Source organism: Ceratina calcarata, unplaced genomic scaffold (genome assembly GCF_001652005.2).
Source record: "Ceratina calcarata isolate Rehan_Ccalc_2016 unplaced genomic scaffold, ASM165200v1 scaffold321.2, whole genome shotgun sequence".
NCBI lineage: Eukaryota > Metazoa > Arthropoda > Insecta > Hymenoptera > Apidae > Ceratina > Ceratina calcarata.
Window position 1 is genome coordinate 395,719 of NW_017154760.1, and position 21,910 is coordinate 417,628.

The 21,910-nt window shown below is 44.7% G+C and overlaps 1 long non-coding RNA gene across 2 annotated transcripts in view; it reads left to right on the forward strand.

Annotated features, from left to right (window-relative positions):
• The window catches only part of LOC108624622 (uncharacterized), a 46,787-nt gene that overhangs the window by 10,910 nt on the left and 13,967 nt on the right, over positions 1 to 21,910 (forward strand). For both annotated transcript variants that reach the window (XR_001916597.2, XR_003389127.1), the window contains exon 3: positions 18,294 to 18,376. This is a non-coding gene — a long non-coding RNA (uncharacterized LOC108624622). The remainder of the gene's footprint in view (positions 1 to 18,293; positions 18,377 to 21,910) is intronic.

Here is a 21,910-nt window from a genome sequence, read left to right on the forward strand (position 1 = left end):
TCAGTTAAGTACACAGTTCCTGATAGATTGCAGTTGCAAAAAATTAGTAACATATTTATCTAAATAGGTGTACAATTTAAATCTCATCATGTTCCTCGAACAAACGAGCAGCATCCTTTCCGGTGAATCGTTAAAGGATTTTTTATCTGAATAAGAGAACCGGTCGCATGTAATGGGTTCCCTTAACGAAAGGGATCGGCTTCGTGTACCTTACAGAGAATTTTCAAAATCGTTTTGCACGGTTCGTATTCAATCCGAAATTGTTTCTAAAATCGTGTGATCCGCTCGGGTCGTATCTCGTGGACCACCCTGATCGAAGCTAACGGTGCATCTTCCTCTCGTTCCCATCCTCTTCTGCCTTCTTATTACTATTTTACTCTTTCTCTCTCTCTCTCTCTGTTTTCTCTCTCTTCATACCTCGCCTATTATAAGATTTGATTTCGGACGAAACGCACAGGTGAATTCTTAAATTCGGGATCGAATTCTTTGTCGATTCGATAAAACGCTTCAACATCTAGCCTTCCATCTGTGTAAGCGATTACCGAATTATTTTTTTTAATATTGAATCGCAAGTTTTTGCCTGGTGTTTACCCGAGGAAACTTCGGCAGCAACTTAGCATAATGAAGTTTGAAATTTTAATGAACTCGTAACTTCTTAACAGCGCAATTATTCTCGTAGCAAGGAAAACAGTTTCACAGTGGAACACTTTTTCTTATAGATTTGCAAAAAATCGGGTAATTCTGTCTCTCGGAGTGTTTAAGGAATATTTATGTTTATACGCGGTGATAAAATTGGTCGGTGCTTGTCTATGTATCGGAGGTATTATTGATTCGTACCGTCAATTCTTTCCGCGGGAACAATTATTTTAAATTTTTCATTACATTCGGACCGTACATTATTTTTGTTATGCGAAACAAGTTAATAGCTTCCGCGTAATCTCTCTGCAAGCGGAATTAAGGCGAGTTCAAAGGGAACGTAGTAATTACACGTTCGTTTTTATCAAGCCGGAGTATCGATACGAGAATTATGCTGCTCTTCGTGCGTCCATGAAATACATTAACTGATTTTTAATATGCAACATGAATTAGATCCACTTCCCCTCGAATCGATCAGCATATAAACATTGTATTCATTTCCTGTCTTAAGGATGTATTGGCTATACAGTCAATCCTAAAAGTTTATGTACCTTAGAAAAACGCATTTCGGAAGAATAATGCTAATAATAAATAGCTACGTGCTAAAAAGTATAGAAGGAAATATCCAATTAAGTATTGACGCTAACGAAAAAATTTTTTTTTTTCAAAATTGCGAAAAATGCTTCAAATAAAAGTTGTTTTCCTTCTAACTTCGATATTTAACGAGTTACGTATGATTATTTGGCATTTTCCGACCATCCCACCGTCGAAACGGCGAACTTTTGGCAAAAAATTTCATTTTTCCTTAATTACTCCTAAACCGTTTTATCTACGGGAAAATTGTATATGGCCTTTCTTGTAGAGGATGACGAGATCTACAATTTTCATGTAAAAATTCTTCGTTAGCATCAACATTTAACGAGTTATTAATGAAAAACGAAAAAACAGTTTTTTGTAAATTACTCGTTAACTATTGACGCTAGCGAAAAACTTTTATACTGAAATTGTAGATCTCGTCGTCCTCTACAAGAAATGTCATATGCAATTTTTCCGTATGTCCAACGGTTTGGGAGTTATTGGCCAAAAACGAAAATTTGGAAGAAATTGAAGGGGTACCCCTTGGAAAAATCTCGGAAAAATTGAAAAATTTTTTGATTGACTGTATAGCCAATACATCCTTAATTAAGTCCACTCGCATGTTCGAAGAACAAAACATTTAACGAATAAGGCACATCATTAACTGAACGATTTGCTCGGAATAAATCGTTACGCAATTTTTAATTCGAATGAAAGAATAGAAACAATATTCATGGTGTAATAAAAGGAATAGAAATTTCAGACCTCTTTTTAACTGCTCATTAAAATATATTCGTTCATAATCTCAGAACGTCTGATACGCGTCTTAAGAATTCTGAACGGTGTACACGGTTTATAGCTCGTGTGCGAGAGGATTAACTGCTTCTGTTCGAGCCCTCCTGGCCGTCGACCACGTCCCATTTCCTGCGAAAGGATTACACTCGAAAAATCGAGAATTCGATCATGATACGATTACGAAACATTGGAAAATCTTGCGACTCCTAATCGCCTGGTTTCTTATCCTGTCGTGGCAATCGAACGCTGACTCACGAGAATTTATCCGGTTTCAATTCGGCTTTCATATCCGAATTAACCTATTTAACTTCATCCAGAATTCATTATGTAAAGCAGATTGTATGATGCGTTTGTAGAAAAATTATTCGGTGTTATTCGTAGAATGTGTAACAAAAACATACCAAAAGGTATCAAAAGTATATTGTTACTTGCAAAAGAATGCCACGTTTGGATTGAGATAATGAGAATCCTTTACTCTCACTATTTTATTATGAGATACCTATACGGTTTCAACTTTTCTTCCGCAATTAAGTTCGCAACAGAAAGTCAATTATGCCAGTTTTCACGAAGCTTCTATTTCTCTTGAACGTACAGAGAGAAGTCGAAGGTGGGGAGACGTAAAAAGGAATGAAAAGGAACGGGGAAGAGTGGCTCGTGTAGTCGCGGTTAGGTAAACGGATCGACGATCGTTGAAAAAAGTTTTTTCCGAGGCTCCCGTAATTTTCTTGCGGCAGGAAGTGGCAGTCAACAGGTGATTCCTAAGGAGGCGTCAGATATTTAAAGTGGCGATGGGGTCATTCGTGTCTGTGTCGGCACTAAACGAGAAACGATTGGCTTCTTCAGCCCTTCTCGCCGTGTACGTGTCACGTTAATGGCATTCCGTCATCTTAGTACTTACTTTCGAGGAAATCAGAGTTAAATCGAAATTAAGTTGCTTTGTTGTAATTACGTATAACTGAAACCCAAATTTTGAACATTCTCAATATTATTTTAGAATATATATAGACAAAAATGTCCCGATCTCTGTTCACGTCACTATTTCTAATCACTGGCTTATAATTAAATTCAAAATGATAGAACAAAATCACAGCCATGAAAAAGTATAATTAAACTCCAATGTGGCGGTTCTATATTTGATACAACTTCGCCTAGCATGAAAAGCTGGAATCGAGCTTCGGTCTCATGCGTCGCGTTCGAACTCGCGCTGGTCCGGGAGGTCCAATGGTACGCAGGGACCAGGCCGTACCGTCCAATGATAGCAGCCACGCGTCGGAAGTTCGTCGTTTTCATCCCTTGCCACGTCCCTCGAAAACGTGGGATCGATTCCCGCGCAAAAACCCGAGCAATCGCGTGGCCGTTGCGTTCCTCTCGAAACTATCGTGTAACTAACTGAACTTTACGGATTTCGACTCGTTTAGTCGCCTGTTTTCCTCAACGACATTACAACGAAATCCTCGGGTTAATATCAATTGGGAACACTTTATTAATCAGATTTGATTACATGTTAGATTCCTTTATTAATGTAAAACGACGAGTATTGCTATTGCTTCTTTTCGATAGATTTAGATTATGATCAGATCAGATCAGATTATGTGGAGCGTGAACACAACTGAAATCGAACGTGATGGTTGTTAATTAGTAGTCGGAGGTCTTAGCGGATTGTTAACTGCTGACGACGCATCGAAGCGTTGGCTAATAATTGACTAGGGGTGGTGCATATTGATCTTCATAATTCGTCAAATCTTCCTGTGTCCACAACGCGAAGCACAGCTCGTTAACTTTAATCAATGATTAATGGGCTACCGCCGCTTTTGGATGCCCACCAACGAACTTCGCATTGATCATCGCCCTTCCGCAACGCTCTACGAACCTGTTCTTTCCAATTCAATCTTCGTTTCTCATAATTACTCGACAAACAGGAGAATACGATTTGTACGACGTTTCACGTGCAAAAATCTTTGAGAAGTTCGAACGGCGGGACAGCATAGAGAAGATGGAATGGAGGAATGCGAGGATTGGACTGACTTAAATGGAAATGAAGTCCATTTCTGGGCCAGTAGGCTGAATTAAAGTACTTATAAGGATATAAAATATACAATAGATATTTTTATATTTTATTGTTCACCGTGAAAGTTTGTGCACCGAGTGAAATTGATATTCGCGATAAATATGTTATTCACTTTTAGCGGTCATTCGGAATTAACGTACGATAAACAAAATGGCCGACCCCCTTTTCGGACCCCTCTCGACCCGGTAGCGATCGATGAAAATGGTTGCCTAGCTGCGGCCAGAATTTTGCACTGCGATATTCCCACCGATATTTCGACCTCTATTCTCTACCCACTGTTCTATCAGCCGACCATTTTTCATTAATCACGTCATTTTTAATACCCACTTCTTCTCTCCTGTATCATATTAATTAAAACTCTCCATTCTCACTCAAAATTTTAGAAATGCCACGTTCTAATTAGGAATCGTCGAAGCGTCGACATAGCGAATTGTTAGAAGTCTATCATCTATCGTTTAATACGTTAGTAGGACGAGCTTAGTCATTGGGTAACTCAAAAAGAATACTCGAACCGTCAACGAACCGGGACAGGGTAATGATAACTCGTAATCAGGCGCGAGCGAAGGGGGACAGCGAAAGTCATTAATCGCGAATTGAAATATATCGCGAATCGGCTCTAAATCGAATGGAAATATTAATCTGCGCGGCGGCGGCGGTCGCGCGTAATTATTCCTGCGGTCGAATTCAACTTCGTAATAATGCTCCAATTTCGGCGTCGACGTGGGACCGTGGGTTTGAAGTTCGGTACGGGCGTGCGGTGGTCGCATCGTGATCGAGAGCGCGCGCGCATATACAAGCCCTAAACTGGCTTCTGTCCTCTGTCCCGTGGCTGATCACCGCCTGGGTGAAGAACTACTTCTGGTTTCTCCTGTCCCGGCCACGTTTCACGCTTGTGGATGGCAACCTCTCGCGAAAAACGTTACCTTCCTCGGCGTTGCCGCAGATTTATCTCGGTTCCACCCGTGCTCGTCTAGAGTCCGATGATTTAATAAACAAGTTGCCTGATCAGTTCTCGCGGTTCGCGCTCTGCATTACATATCGTATCTCGAAATGTAACGGGAAGGGCTGAACCGAAAATACTTTAGAACGTGTTAGTTTCGAACAAATCTCACGTATATCGTTCTACACGCTCGCCGTGGGTCGCGTTCTCCGGTTCTGCAGGGTTTTAATAGCGGGTATATCTTTGGAAAGCGTCGCGGAGGTTCTGGTCGAGCCAGCAGCAGCAGCAGCAGCAGCAGCAGCAGCAGCAGCAGCAGCAGCAGCAGCAGCACCAGTTATATGTATGCATATACGTGTATACCTTATATGTATGTATAGCGGACCAACGGAGAGAACGGAGCACTGTTCAAACTAAAGATACCGAGTTGCTATTTGAGTAAATTTCCGGGTCAACTTCATCCGGTATTGTTTTCCATCGCCGTTGAATATTTCAGCCGCGGTTTCATCTCGAGCGCGTGCGAATCACGACTGATTCTTACGCACGCGGGTGAGTGTCCCGTCGTTTGTTTACGATTCGAGGAGCATAATGAACCCTCAGCGTTCTCCATCGGCGATCTTCTTTAACGACCGTTTCCTCCGTGTCTCTCTTATTTTTCGAAGAGAGGAACTACGAGGAGCGTACGTGTCTTTGCGCGAGGGAGACGGGGTCGAATGAAAAAGAGAAACAGAGGGTGTAGAACGAGGCGTGGGAGGGAGAGAACTCCACTTCATCGACCGTGAGTTTCAGCAGGGCGAGGGGTTGCAACGGGACGCGTGCGCGAGATGGGGTGGAATCACAGGACGCCATCTTCCTTGAAAATCGATCCTTCGCCGGCTCCTTCCTTCGCGTTTCATCGTTTTCCTTCTTTTCCACGACCTGATTCCGAGCCCTCCATTTAGATTTCATAAACGAGCAACAAAATTATCGAAGGTTCGGATCGTTTAGCTGAAACGCGCGTAGCCGTGGAAAAAACGTTGGTCGCTCGTAGGAGCAAGAAAATCGAGTGAAATATAGGGAATGGTACGAGGGTGGACGCGGAGCGTAAAGAGATAGGCATGGTGTGTAACAGCAATACCGAGGCTCTGCTAGGTCCACCGAGCTTGGGCGCCAGTTTCTATCTGACAGGGTATTTTTGTGGGAGCTCGGCTACCCCGTTCGCTTCTCGTCTCTCTCTCGCATCCCTTTCGTGTCTTCGCCAGTGACTCCCGCCTGGTCTCCCCTCGTTCCTCGTTATCCTGCCGGTTTCCACGTGACGTCAGCGGCCGACGTCGACCAATCGCGACGCGGACTGAATTATGGAACGAGACGGAACGACGAGGAGAGACGAGGACGGTGAGGGTTGGACGTGGGTGGCCAACGGGGTAGAGGGTGGACCGATGCAGGCCGGATTACGCTACCCTGGACTCTGGACAACGAGCAACCCCTCGGCGACGGCGGCGACGACGACGACGACGACGACGACGACGACGACGCTGACGATGTACAAGACTCCTTATTTTATTTGCTGAAACAGAATTACGAGCGTTGTTTTTCCTCTCAATGGAAGATACGTATGCAAGCTCGGATAAATAGATCCGCGATCGATCGTGCACGCTTGAATCGCGGGAAATGCAGTCACGTTGGTAACGACAAAAAAAGATGTTGTTCTAGTACGTATTAAAATGGGCACGGGGAAAGACACTCGTGACGGCGGCGCCGGGATGTGCTGCCTACAGTCACCTTTCACCGGTGCTGCTTTCACCCGTGGCGCACGTACACGCTGCTCCGAGGCGCGGCAAGAAAAACGAGAGAGGGATATAAGACTGATAGCAGTTACGTATACGTGTATGCGAGCAGCTTCGAAAGTCGCTCCGCGAAAGGCACCGCGAGAAACCAACGTGATCATCTTTTTTCCTTTTCCCCTTCATGCGCAGCCCCTCCGTCCGCTCGCAAAGAGAACCGGCCGTTTCTTCCCGCTTTAATACGCTCGCGCCGCGTCTACGCGATATGGAAAATGGTCCCTCTCTTTGCCGAGGAAACGTCCCCTGCTCGATCTTCAATTTCTAAATTCGTATCCCATGTAATTTCGCGTTGCAGTAGAGCGTTATCCACGATCGGTCTGCTAAATCGATTTTGAAGTTAGATTCGCGAGGCTTCTCGTCACGTCGGCTCGTTTTCCTTCATAGCTAATACGTCATCGAATGGACATTATTAAAGTACAAAGTCGTCGTCGATCAGTTTGGATTCTATAACGATATTGGCAAAATTGAAGGGTAATGTGGCATTGAGAAATGGATTCAGATCTCGAAATAATTAATTCAGGTGCCGTAATCATGGAATTTAAGTATGTACGACGTGAGCCGGGTCCCGTGGCAGCCACGCGGCACCAAAGGTACATCTCACAGTCCGGCCGGCGCGCACCTCCCACGGTTTTCTAGTTTTTGACGAAGTAGTAGTTCCCGACAGAGGCGGGCAAAAAACGACGAAGACGGGAATAGATAGAAATTGAAGCGGAAGGACAGAGAGAGGGTGAGCAAGGGGAACGAGATAGCATGGTTGGAAGCGTAACCCGGTCAGAGGGAGAGAAGCCTCCGTGGGTCGGAGCAGGACGAACGACCCCCCGGTACGCTCCCTGTATCTGTCCGCGTATACGTTTTGCCATAGTGCTCTCTTGGTATTGGTGAAACTTCGCTGCGAAGCTTTAATGCGCTCGCGCGCGCGCACCCGTGTGAAGCCCCGCTCGTTTAAGTGTGCCTGCAAAAACTTACATGCATGTACAGGTAAAACGTGTAGGGTACGTACGACTCGACGGGGTTACGGCGAAGCTGTACGAGCTGCTTGTACACAGCGAAACGATCTTCATACGTACACGTACACCTCTGTACAAGAAAATCATACGAACGCGCGGGGTATGTAGTTTTCGCGTGTACCTGAAAACGCCACGGCTGTGTGGGTCGAGTTTGAATTCGACAAGGGTGGAACTCGCATACAGACAGGCGGGTCGTGTATATGCGCGTCGGGGTTCTACGTACGTACACGATTTTAGTCGGGGTTGGGACGAAGTAGAACCGAAATGGAACGAGGGGAAACGGAAGTGGAACGAGGGGGTGTAGAACCGTCGGGGGTGGCTCGGCTCAGGACAACGCGAGCTACCGTCGTAGTGGGGGTTGCGGCGCGGCCGGGTGGTGGTTGACGACGAACGAACGAACGAACGAACGAACGAACGAACGAACGAACGAACGAACGAACACCGATGACTTATTAGCAGAGTGCAAGTTGGCCGCGTGTTTGTGAACTTTCGAATAAATGTACGTACGCGCTGCTGCCACTGACGTCCCTCCGCGAAAGAAAGTAAAGGGGATGGCGCTAGGCTAGCATTTCTCTCCCTCGTTTTTTCCCCTCTTGTCTCCCTACTCGTCGTCTCCGCCGAGGGACCAGGAGGAAACTCCGACGATCACGCGCTTCGTTGCGTTTTTTTTCCCCCCCTTTCCTTTCGTACCCTTTTTCCTGTATCTCCGTGTACAGGTCTACAGACGAAATTCTCTGTATACTTTATACGCACGTGCATCCGATCAAACCTTCCACCGTTCGTGTACATATTTGCGGCAAAAAGTGCCAATGCCAGATTTGTACAATTAATTGAACGAGCTGTTGAATTTGTGAGCAATTGTACATTCTCCAAGCGCACTTAGAAATGATTATAAAAGCAATTACCGCCGATTACTGAGATCTGACAGACAAAACACAAATGAATACTCCATGCATCAAAAAAGAAACAGCAGCAATTTCTGTGTTGGAAATTATTTGAACATATTCTTATTGCTGTTAAGAATTAACATTGATACGTTTTGCACCGAGCCACAGATATATACGTTGCTTTCAGACGTGCGAATTGTTATTAATACGCGTTCTTTTCTCTGTACGCGTTTCCTACTTCCGACTGTACGACCGAGGCCATTGATCAAGTTTGTCTCGATGAATGTAACTCGCTCCGTCTTTTTTTTCGGCCCTCCCACCTTCCCGAATCCGTTCACTGTGTGTCTTCTTCACCCGAGCTTTTTACTTCACCTTTTTGGGATACGTGCTCATCTCTGATCGCGAGATTAGCGAGAGAGCTGCTTCGTTTTATAACCATTCGTTCGAAGAACAAGAAATTCTTATGGAATATACAAATATGAAACTCTCTCTTTTTTGTACATACGATTTTGTGTAAGCGTGACCGTTAATACTTATAATCATCTCTCATTGAGGGGTTTACCAAATTTCAATGACGATATCTGTGTAGAAAATTTAGAAACTGTTACTTCATGAATGATGTTACTATGTGGGGAAAGTCGTTTGTAAAGATGTTTAAAGGGCTAGCCATCGGTTTGGGAATTTGGTCAACGATTCTTCTAACTTATCCCGGTTCAGTGAGGGAACACGAGTGTGTGGGTCGGGGATTCCCTGGCCTACGATTAAGGAACTTTACCGAGAATCCGGACTTTGCTAAGTCGCGCGGGGGTTGGGGCGTGGCGCCACGTGGATACCGTAAACATTGTTGGATGCGTACTCGACAAAAACGTAAGACACCGAGGAGATACTATTAAAGAGTGTCGGCGCCCGTGTAATTGTTAGGAGAGCGAATGGGGCCCAATGGGATTGAGAACATTAATATTCGTAAGGTGCGTAAGATATACGAAATCGCAGCATCGGTGTAAAACAATCTACCCTGACTTCCAGCGATTCCTTAAAACATCGTCGCGATCCTCGTAGCAGAGTCGACCTTCGACATTTGGTAACAGGAGCCAGCCTCGATCGATACGCCGGTTCTATTTTGACTTTTGCGTATTTTGAACACGCGAGTAAAACTTGGCACATATAGCGAAAATTTTCAACCTGATTCTATTCATCCGTCGTTGTAAGAAAAATATGACGCGAGTGTCACGAGTACATGATACACTTGATCACAAGTCGACGTTTAACTTTAAGTTATGAAATTTGTTCGGCATGAACGTATAGATTTCGTTCCTCGATTATATCCTGGATACGATTTATGATGTACCGTCGATACCTCATTCGTTGCACCTTGAATGGACCCTTGATTAATGAAAACCCGGCAGGTTCCGCGTGAATTAGCAATGTGTATCTCGTCCGATAGGAGACTGAAATTAATTTTACACGTTATTAGCCTTTTGATCTTTTGTCGCCGAACTCTTCTCACTTTACGTAATCTGACGTCGTCGCTTTATTGTAAATGCTGACCCGCGAAATTGACCGTCGCTATTAATACGATGTCGTAGCCAATGTTACTGGAAGATATATAACCGAGTAAGAAAGTGAGTATCAACTAATAATTTGCAAATTAGCTATGAGCCAGTATCCGTAGACGTTTCATCATTTCGACTGGAAGAAGCTAGGGGCGGGTTTTTGAGGTAAATTTATGACCGGAATACATAATTCGCAACGAAGTTAACGGAATCAACATAGTTTCGCGTTGTTTGCGTTCAAATCAACGGCGAACTTCGTTTAAACGTTATTAACTTAGTTTCGTGATTAAAAAGACGACGGATTTCCAGAATTTCGTCAGAATTATGTTTCTTCTGCATTTATAATAATTACAGTTTGGAATTTCGAGAATCATTACGTCGAGGAAATTGTTTTTAAGACGTTGTTCGATGAATCTGATTTTGATTTTTTCGAAGTTATACTAAATGGCCGCCGTTGTAAGGTGCGCCAGTGTACGTAGTATGAACGGGAAGGGATGAGGAGGGTGGTATACCCCGATGCATTTTAAATGAGTCTAAAAGCGATTCGGCCGTCCGCGCGCACGTTTCGTATATATCGATTACCGAAATGCGCGATTCGAGAAGCGCGCCAACAAGATGTATTTCTTGCACATTCTCATGTTTCATGTCCAACATCTATTTATTTAAAATATTCGTCATTCCGCTCTTTCCTCCTTACGATATTGTATAATTACGTCTATCGTTCTTGTTAATTATTTACTGATGTTGTATATCATTGAGTTGGCAAGAATTTCGGTTTTTATAACGTCATATACATTTAAAAACTGAAATTACTTTCCTGCCATTCCAGTAGACCGACAAATCCTGTTCCTTTCAAAAATTGTACCTGGAGGCTCCCGTAAATGATAATGCAAGCTGTTTATTACTTGCTTAAGACTGGCAAACTAATTTTCGCCGAGTATTAGGCTCAGATCTTTTCAAAAAATTCTACCTGGTGGATTTCGGTCAGAAAGGACAGGCAGGGTATAGGCCTGGGATTGGTTACGTATTTATAAGGTGGCCTCACCATTTACCGTTTTACTGCGCGCATTGTTTTTGGCATGGAGACGCGTCGTATTCGCAATTCACCACCCCCATAATTTTGACCGTCGGTCATTCGGCTAACCCGTTTCCCATTCCGATGTCCGGCCAATGTCCATGCAACCCCGTCCACCGCCCGTCTCTATACATATACGAACTCTCTCCCCTGGTTAAGCACTTTCTACCTCGAGTGAACCACGTGCTCATACACTGATTTCCCTGCAAAGGGGTCCGAGTAATTTAGATTTCTCTTTCACATCGTACCATCAACGTCTGTTCACTTTGTTTATGGTCAGACCGCTCGGTTTTATCATGAGAAATAAAACATTTTAGGTAACAGTTAAGTAAATTTGTTTTGAACACCGTTTAAATATTTACCATATTTTTCTGTACATAGAATTTTCCTGTGGAATTCGCAATCAATGTATGGTTTATTCACATGACGAATACGCGTTGCAACGACTGTAAACGGTATTTGCATTTTCACGTCGTATCGTTGTAATAAAAAAATAGGTTGATCGATTCTTGGAATGCATTTAATTAATTCGAACGGGTGGATAATTTCGAAGTTTGTTTCGAATTTAATTAGGTTTATGAACGGCAGATAGAATCAGCCGCCGAGTGTATGCACGGTGTAACTATCGATCACGGCTGTCTCGTAAAAGTGAATTCTGCGAGATTGTCCATAATTCGAAAATGCCGGACTTGTTATTTTCACGTGTTCGCGATATTACGGTGCGCGAACCCAGCCTAGCCGCGCCGAGCCGAGAGAGATCGCGCGCGCTCTTCCAGTTCGATCGATACCTAAATTTATTATGCCCCACTTGCCGGCGTGCTACGTTTACCGCGCCGTTACTTGTTTTGACTTTGTGCCATTCAAAATTGTCATTGTACAGCGAAACGTTTCGGTTCCCGTGAAATTGAACATCCGCATTAATTCTCCGCGTTTACCGTCATTCAATATTTGAAAAACTGATGCTGCAGGAATTCGATATAGGATGTTATCAAATACAAATTTTACATTCTGTTAGATTATTCTTTATTGATATCGGAAATATTTGAACGTTTCATCAAATGAGAGAAATAATTTAACTTACAGTATATAAATATTTAAACGAGTCACCCTCTGTGGTATTATAGAGGAAAATGAGGAAAGCGCAACAGTTAGCTTTTGAAGGTTTAAGAATCGTCGGTCCACATCAAACGTGATAGTTGTCTCGAGTGTTCTCCTCACGGGTGAAGAACAACGCAATTAGCGAGGCTGCTGAGAAGGCAGCGTGTCGTTCAGCGCGACGAATAGCACGTTTTAATTCGAAAATAAATTCCCACCGCTCGTTACTAGTAACAACGTCAACAGGAGATAGAATGGAGAGAGAGACCTTCGAGCATTCGGGTTTCCATTCTCGTTGAAGGGGTGTCGAGATGGGGTAAGAAAGTCGAGGGAGAATGAAGACAAACGTAGGTGGGTCGAACGTAAACGCGAGAGGGTGTGTGCGCGCGCGAGGGAGGCGGCGAACGTCGTCGGTAGAGACAGCGGAAGAGAACGGCGTGGCGCCCGAGAGGCCATAAAAATCGTATTTTGGCGGGAGCCCCGCGTTTGTAGGTTGTATTTTCCCTTTCTATGACCCAATGCAGCTTTATCGGGTCAGTTGCATTTGCATTGCGATGCGCACGGCGTTCCCGTTTCACAACTCTCTCACGTATTTACCCTCCTTCTCTCTCGGATATCGCGTCGTCCTTGCACCACCCCCGTTTCCCGTCCGTCGTCCTTTTTATTTCCAACCCGGGGTGATCTCCTCTTTTTCCATCCGCGCTGCTACGATGAACCGTTTGCCCGGAAAATCGCTCGATATTCTCTTTTAATTCGAAGAAATATTGCCCGGACCTATTGCGGTGTTATTATTTTCGCGTTCTTTGCGAGGATTTCGTCGTTGAGCCTTCCGAACGATATTGAATTTTTTATTACTCGCCCACCTTTTCGATTTGCAATCTTTTCCGCGCGTCGGCTCCCGTAACCATGAAACCATTGGGATGCGAAACTTTTGAACGTTACGAGAACGAGGATTAAATTAGATTAGAAAAGAGATCTGGTCGCGTCGCTCGGCGTTTTTCCGAATGCGACGAGAGCACGTCCCCGTTCGCCAAACGCGAAATGTGATTCAACCGTAGCTTAACTCGGGATCGTGATTTAAGAAGCGCGTTAGCAATCAGAGCGCAAAGCGGGCTCGCCAAAGTCTGGCCAACTCGCACCGAAGTAGAGAGCAACGCGTGGCGCGCCCGTAAACATCCCTGATGGATGGATTGTTTTCGCGCCTTTCGAGAATTGTTGACTCGCCGTCTCGAGCTCTCGCAGATCGTAGGAAAGCGGCCAGACCCGGAGCCGAACGCTCTTCGAGTCGTGCAACCTCCGTTACGTAACAAACGCGCATTTAAAAGCGTGCGGCGTTTCGAAAACGCTTTGCCCCGTTGGTAACCCTATCCCTATCAGGGCCACCTCGGTGTCGCGGTGGCGTCGCTGCTGCCGTTTATCTCACGAAACTCCATTACCGACGTCTTCCGTGAATTCCGCGGCTAAGCAGACGCGAGAGCACCGTGAGCTCGGCTCGACGCAATGAAATTTGAACACGCGGTGCGACGCCTCTTCCGTCCTCCTTCATTCCGGTTCTTTTCTCCTTTCTGCCTCTCGTCTCTCTCTCTCGTTGTAGATCGCCGCGTTCGGTTCCTCTCTCTCTTCTGCAGTAGTGCCGTCGTCATGGTCTCTCCGTCTTCGTTTTATTCCTCTTTTCGTCCTTCTCGTTTCCCCTCGCCGTTAGTGGGGATGGACGTCTATCGTGTCGGACGAAGGGGCGTGGTGGAGAACGCGAAACGTGGCAACGCGGAGCGGCAATACCGTGGATACGTGTGTATCGGCAACGTAGCAGTGACTCAGCACCGGGTAGAGCAGACCAAGCAGCGTTGCGTTGATGCTGATGGTACCGGTGCCGGCTACGTGATATAAGACAACGTCAATGTAGACCTTTTACAACTCGGTTTTGTAACTCGATTCTGTATGAATAACTGACCAGATCTAAACTCGTGTCCCAGAGTACCCAGACGTTCCTGCTATACTGGGACCGAGTCCGTACGTGACGAACATGATTTTCAAGAGAACATTATTCAATATTCATAATTATAATCGTTAAGTTGATAAGAAGACTATAGAAAAATTCTATTTCGCGCGATTGTAAGCGAAGTCGAGAGTTCAACTGCGTAGGAAGAGGCCTGCCTGACAGAAACCAGATGCCCGAGTCACGGGCCATATTGTTTGGGCCAGGCCGATAAGGCCCCAACATATTTTCACCCCCTAAAAAAGACGCTGGGAAAGCGACGAGTCGAAGCAAGGATAGTTCCTTGCGAGCGTCTGAACGTGCAACAGCGTACAAGTTGTATTTGAGCAATAAAGTCTGCGATATTTTGAACATTGAATAAAGTATATAGCTTACACGATGCTATTTATATTCATAATTATTTGAGATCTAACGGTCTGTTTCGAGTATCTTTTGACTCGTAATTTAGCCGAGTCTGAAGCAATAGCTTCGGGGGAAAGGCGATGGAAGTCGATCTTATTTTTGAAATAACGCGATTGACGAATTTAAAGTAGCAAAGTGCCGCGAGATATCGGTGGCTGATAAAGCAGAGAATCGAGAGATAGCGTTGCGTAAAGACGTCCCCGCGGTTTTGTTGTATCACGGCCGGCGTTTAGAATATCGTGCGGGCGAGCCTCGAGAACTTGGGAACTCGTCGCCGTCCTCGTCGATGACGAAAGCGTGGCGCACGAGGAGAGACCGAGGTCCGACCTGGTGGTGGGAGCGGTTTGAAGGCCGGCTGTTTTGTAACAGCGAACGTATCGTGGCTCCGGAACGCTTACGATGAAATTTCGGAGCTGCCACGATTGAGCAACCTTTTGCTTTCATATTTACGGTACTTCTTCGTCTTTATATTATTTCAACCGTAATATTTCTAATACGTAACAGAGATTTTATTAGACGTGGTTGTAGCAATTTCTAATAACTCGGAGCATTCATGGTTCTCTTGAAAATCGATGTAAGCTGACGCTAAATATAATTACACTCGGTGCATTAAATTTTCAAGAAGCCTCGAGCTTCTAGCGCGGCCGCTTTCAATAGCAGACTCCGGTTCGGCTTTACTATTTCTGCGCTTCGACCTACCCTCGAAAGCATTTCCTTTCGGTAATCACAAGATTTAGAAAACGAGCGAAATTGTGAGCGTTCGATCTTATTTAAAAAGTAAGTGCCGCGCTGGCATCGAGGACAATTCGGCTCGAGCGAGGCGGACGTGTGCGTCCCCATTATATAATGCTGGTTGCTTAATATTTTTCGATTCGCGCAAATAAAACTATCACCGCTGCGGACACGATGAAAACGTAAAGAGAAATAAAGCGGCGAGAGAACAGGGTGTAGAGAAATAGAAGAGACATTGTGCTACGGGGCGGGACAGAGAAAGCGTGCGAACGTGGCGTGGCTAGAGAGAGACGAGGCGAGATAGAGACCGCGTTTCGTCTCGCTCGTGGGTGGGAGATCCATACCGTGAACAAAATCGTGGGATCGCGGGGAAGAAAAGCCGGGAATGGAAGGTAGCTGCAGTATCGGCGATACGTCAGGACGTCGAAAAGGGAAGCAATCGTTTCTGGCGGAATTGGGCTCATAGTACGCGGCATATGCATCCGAGAAGGGAACTAGTTACCGACCGCGATTCGGCGAACGCGGAAAGTTCCCCAAAGAGGACCGTCGTAAGGCGCCTGGTTTCGACGCGGATCGGAATACGAAAATAGTGCGGCACACGTTAATTACGTTTCCGTATCGATTCTCTCGAGATCGCGACGGCCGTTCCAATGTTTCAACCATAATTATGTTCGTCAGTTTGCTACACGATTCTATGTCATATGTTTCGGCTCTGATTGATCGTAACTTCATAACGAAGGAGATGACGAGTATGATGAAGCATATAAAATTCGAGGAACAGTTTTCGAACGTTTCTCGTTTCTGATATAAATTCGTGGTCGGACTTATTTCGCTTCATTCTCGACCAATAAAATTTCCATTCTCTTCTTATCAATTCTATTCGAGATCGTGATATGTCGTTGCAAATTTCATCGATCGCCGGCCAATAAATCGTATCTAATCGCGAATTTAATAGGCGATGATGAAACGTTTGCCACGATCGTCGAAATTTCAAATTCATTTTTATCACCAGCCATGGTATTTCCCATTGCTCTAGACCTTCGATTTCACTGATCTTATTTCGTGCACTTCGCGAAACTGTTTTCTAACAATAACAAATAATGCGACGGTGGGCAAATGTATGCAAGGTGGAATGCACCGACGTTGAATTCTGCGGGGAGAAAGTATGAGTAGAAAGAAAGTGACAAGGATATCTTTTAAACGTCGGGACGGTGGAAACTTTTACTACGTTCCCGGTTCCTTTTTCGCCGATTCTTTTTACTCGTGCTCCACATACATAGAAATTGTCGCTCGGCGTTGTCTCTTTCACTTTACCTTGATCTCTAACCGAGCTAGACTGCTCCATTTCTTTTTCTCTCAACTTTCATTAACCCCGTGCAGATACACGAACACCATCTATTTACATTCCCATTTGCTCTCCTGTTATTTGTAATAACATAGTTATTACCATTTTTCTACTGCAAAAACTTGATTTTTGCAATCGAGCTATGCACATTAGTTTTCATACATAAATTGTAAAAGTAGAAAAGAGAATTTAGCCTGTGGCGAGCAGTGAACGCAAGTACGAAGGAACAGCTGTGCCGGCGCACATGTGGGCCTGAACACCAGGCCCCGCTCTCGTTCCTCGCCTATAGCACGGATGGCATGTCACTATAGCCATTTCCGGTATGCGCTCGTCCTTCGAGCGGGGAGACAGCAGGATGAACAGCTCCCATCGACCGTCGAACCTCCGCTTGCCACAGCTCGAAATTTCGAAATCATCGGCTGTACATACTTTTTTCTAGTTTATGAATCTTCTGTGTTGCCACCCTTTCGTTCTGAAATTAGATCGCTCTCTCGGGATCTGCGCAAGGAAGCAGAAAGGGTTACGGGAATCAGATAGCAGCGTAATTACCCGCACGTCGCATTTGAATTGCTGGATTGCGCGGCTATTAAGAGATCTTTTCTTTTAACAAGATAGAATATTTGGAATTGATGATACGGGATAATGCACAGGTTCATGGTTCACGATTACCATTTACATCTTTCTATCGACTATTTAAATAGGCGTGAAAATCGAGGTGACCAGAGTACAGTTATGAAGCGTACAAAAAAATATATTCTCGGCTACGTGATTCGATAATTATCCGACACTCGAATTAACGTTGAGCCCTGTAGCGAGTCCGTTTCTTGTACGGGCAAATTGTGGATCCTTATCGGTTCCCCCGATCAATTTTCGGCTGATCCGGGGGGTTTGCCACGATGGGAAGACGAACACGGTCGCGAGCGAAGTCCGTGAGGAACATTAATGCACTTTTATACCTGAGGTGTGCGTGCACGTATGTTATGGTATACCAGTCCAGCCGGCTGTTTCGCGCAGCTGCTCGACGCTGGCGGCCAACGCGCGTCTCGATGCTCCCTCGGCCATGCATAAGCGAGCCCCGTTGCGTCTTGCTCGAGGAACGCGAAGGGGTTCGTTAATTGCGTTAATATAATTACGCGCGCTCATGAGGAGATAATACAAACGATTAATTTTATTGTTTCGTGCTCTGCTTTAATTAATGATTAGTTTTTTAATTGCTCCCCTGAAGCTCCTGGCGAGGCTTAGAAAATTTTTAGGGTGAACCAGGATTGACTGATCAAAATCTTTTGGCGTTCTAATTTTTATCATTTAAACTCGTCGATTACCTGTGTACTTTTTTCGAATGATCGACGATTCATTGTTGTTTCAGATTCCACGGAAATCGTTTGGGTGGAAGATTGATCGAGTGCAACACGACGTGTCTAAATGAACGGGGCGGAGTTTTTGCGAAAGGTAAGAAATTCTATATGTTAATGAGAACACGCGAAGCTTTAAGTCAGTGGAAGACTTAATTCAAAGTTAGTTCCCTCGTGTGTTGGTAAATGAGATATTATCCTCTGCGAGGAATTAATTATGAGTTGCTAATTAACTACGTGGTTGATTAAAGATTACAATCATAATAGATCCCTTATTACATCTTAGTACATATCCACGATTTCCTTATTGTTACAATAATTGCAATAGGTTTTACAATTTTGCTTTGAATTAATTCTTTGGACCTCACGTTACTCGTTTTACTTTCAATATCGAATGCACGTCCTTTTTTCTATTTATTCGAATTACTTTCGATTCCCAATTTTACCATCGAATTTATCGCGCTCGGAGATAAAATTTACACACACGCGAAGTTGAGGACCGTAACGTGGTTTAAAAGCGTGACCATGGTATTAACGCAGTCATCACAGTTGATAAACATGGAGATATAAATTCATCTACTATTTCTACTAAATTATAGCGAGTCAGTGATATATACATATATATACATATGCATTTAATATCGCTAGACCAGTATTCAAAATTCGTTAAAACAGTTTCAATAGTAATATGAATTACGTGCGTGCAAACAACACTTCGCAAAATTACTTTTCCCTTTATTGCCGCGTTTCCACTCAGAAACGGACACGTAGATGCGTAACGGGTCTAGGAAACGCGAAAATGTCTTTTAAAACGCATTTGCTTATCTCGGTTCGCGATGTACGCGAATAATACCAGTTCCAAATAATTTCTCCGGCAAGTTCAACCAACTCTTTCCTGTTGCGTCACGCATGCCGACGCATAACAGTACTTGATGCACTCTGATACAGCAAGTGTATAACCACAACAAACGCGTGCTCATTTCAAACAGTCACCGATACGTTTGTATCTGTATCGTAACTGGTAACGTCACCGAGATCACACGATTTAGGATTTCGATTCGTAAATTGAGTTGTCCTCGCTGATGTTTCAGTAGATTTGGTTCACACAATATTTGTACAAGTGTTATTATCAGACGTCGGATTTTTCTTTTCTACTTCGCTTTTTAATTTGACCTCACGTGACGTGGTAAGGAGAGGAACGTTTGAATTGAGGCATTGACGGTGTCTATTGTAATGTTTTCCTCGTTCGTTACCGTAATTTTATTTCCTCGTAATTTCAGGAGCACGCGCGCGACGCTGTTTCGTAATTAAACCGTGTATTATTTCCCAAACAGCACAAAGTACCTGTTCCATAAATTTCTGCATATGCCGGTAAAGGTGCCAGTTCGTCGCTCCGCCGTGATAATTAATCACGCCCACGCCCATGCTATCTGCCCGCGGTAATTAACTTTTGTCGGCGGGGACCGCGGGGGAAGTCAGAATCTGGCAACGTTGGTTACCAACTTCATTAATTCGATACATAGAGAATTGGTAGCCGCGCGTTACAATTCCGTGCCGATACAAGCTTTTATTTGAGCTCGCCGTAAGTTAATGGAATTAATTACCCGAGTGGTAAAATGCGGCCAATCCGCAAACAATGATATTATGCTCGCCTATGCCCGCGGTATATCTTCTGAAATGGCTTACATCATATGCGCGTTTCACGGATGAGTCGGTAAAAATCGCTGCATCGACAAACCTATTTTCTACGTTTTATGAAACCTCTCTGAATTCAGAAAGCATTGTTCTCGTGTTTCTGTGCGTCGAAAGAACGAGTCTACTCACAGGAATACAGATTTTTATTAATATAAAAATATGGTATATCGGGGGTAAAGAATCCCTGCTTTCTTGGTCTCTGAAACGGCTCGGGCGGGAAATGCGGAAGAACCTTGGCATTGAGCTCGTTCCTTCCGCTCAATTTAACGTATGTCCAGCGGCGACGGCCGCATTTGCGATTCATCCGCGTGGAGGGAAGAAGGACGACGGACGGGCCTTCGGAGCGAAAAAGAGGCAGGGAGGGTGATAAAAGGGGTGAACGATTGTGGAGGGAAAGGAAGGGCGGGAGAAAAAGAGACGGTGCATCGAGCTTTGATACCTAGCGTAGGGTGAACCTAGCCTATATACGAGGTACATACGGTTCCGCACACCGTTGCACAGGTGCGTGAGCACACGTACACACCCGGCGTGTATATACGCGTACCTGTTGCTTATTTCATTGTTCTCGGTGTTGGTCGTTCCGTGTACGTGTATTCCTCATCTTCCTCCTTTTCTCTCATCCCCCCGGTTACGGTATATATGTACCCTAGCTACTGGCCACTTTCACCGACACGACTCCTCCTCCTCCGCCCGGTTCGTATATTTACACGGAGGAATGCGCACTCCACCTTCAGCCACGTTGTACATACTTATGTACGTGCCCACGACGAGGGAGGGACGGGCGTTCTTCGCACACACCGATATTTATGTATGCGTCGGGTAAACGGTCGCGGAACGGACCGAGAGAGCGAGAGGCTCGATAGCCGCAGATCTTGCTAAAACTCACGTTCGTTCAGTTACCCTCAGAAAGGCATGTACCCACTTGTAGCATACGTCGTGTCATTGTACATGAGTCACCGAACACAGCGACGTCGCATTAATCCAAACCGAGATGACTCGTGGCAGAAAACTTGACCTATATGTAGAACTTCTTCAGATTTATCGCAGGAGCACGCAGGAGTATGTAACGAGACTCGCCGAATTCCTATCCTTCGTGCCGGCCGATTATATGCGGTCGTTGCCGTGTTAACGTTTACGCGAGAAGTTTCTCCATTCATAACCGCTGGTGCAATGGTCCCTGGACCGCCTTCGGCTGTATACACGTAGTCGTTTGCCCTGCTCTTCGATGGTAAATGTAGGTTAGCTGATGACTGTGCTCTCGCGTTCCCTTGTTTGCGTTTCGCGCACGGGTCATCTGTCTCCGGGAGGGATTCCAAGGTCGATGGGATGCACCGTCTTTTTTAGGGACGGGTCATCCGTCGCCCGCGCGGCTTTTTATTCTTTATGCGAACTTCTCTTGGTTTGCTCTACTATTCTACTGTTTACTGTACAGTCTACTCTTCGCTCGCTTGCTTTGGCTTGAATTTCTGTCTTTCGTAATTTAAACCCATTTACAGCTGACCCGTTTCGTGGAAAGGGGAGACAAATTAGTCTCTCGCTTCTCCTTTTATTCGGTCTCTTTGAAAGCGGCCCAGAAGTAGACGGTACACGAACTAAACTCTACAGTTTTATACCTTCGAGTTTACTGGGAAAAAGTGGCTCGCGTTAATGGCACGATTCGATTCAACGCTTGCCGATTTTCCAAGAAGACACAAGTTTTCATTCGTTTGCGTTCTTTTTTTACACTTTCTGATTTAACTGAATCGTAAACAAGTGCGCTTTGATTTAAGGATGTATAGGCTATTCACTTAAACAATGCTAGCATGTTGAATTTGTTATTATAGATTCCTATTACTATCAAAAAGATACCTGCAAAATTTTAAATCAATTCATGGGTTTTTTGAAAAGTTATAGTGACTTAAAAGTTGCATGTACTCTTATGGTAATCAGCAGTAAC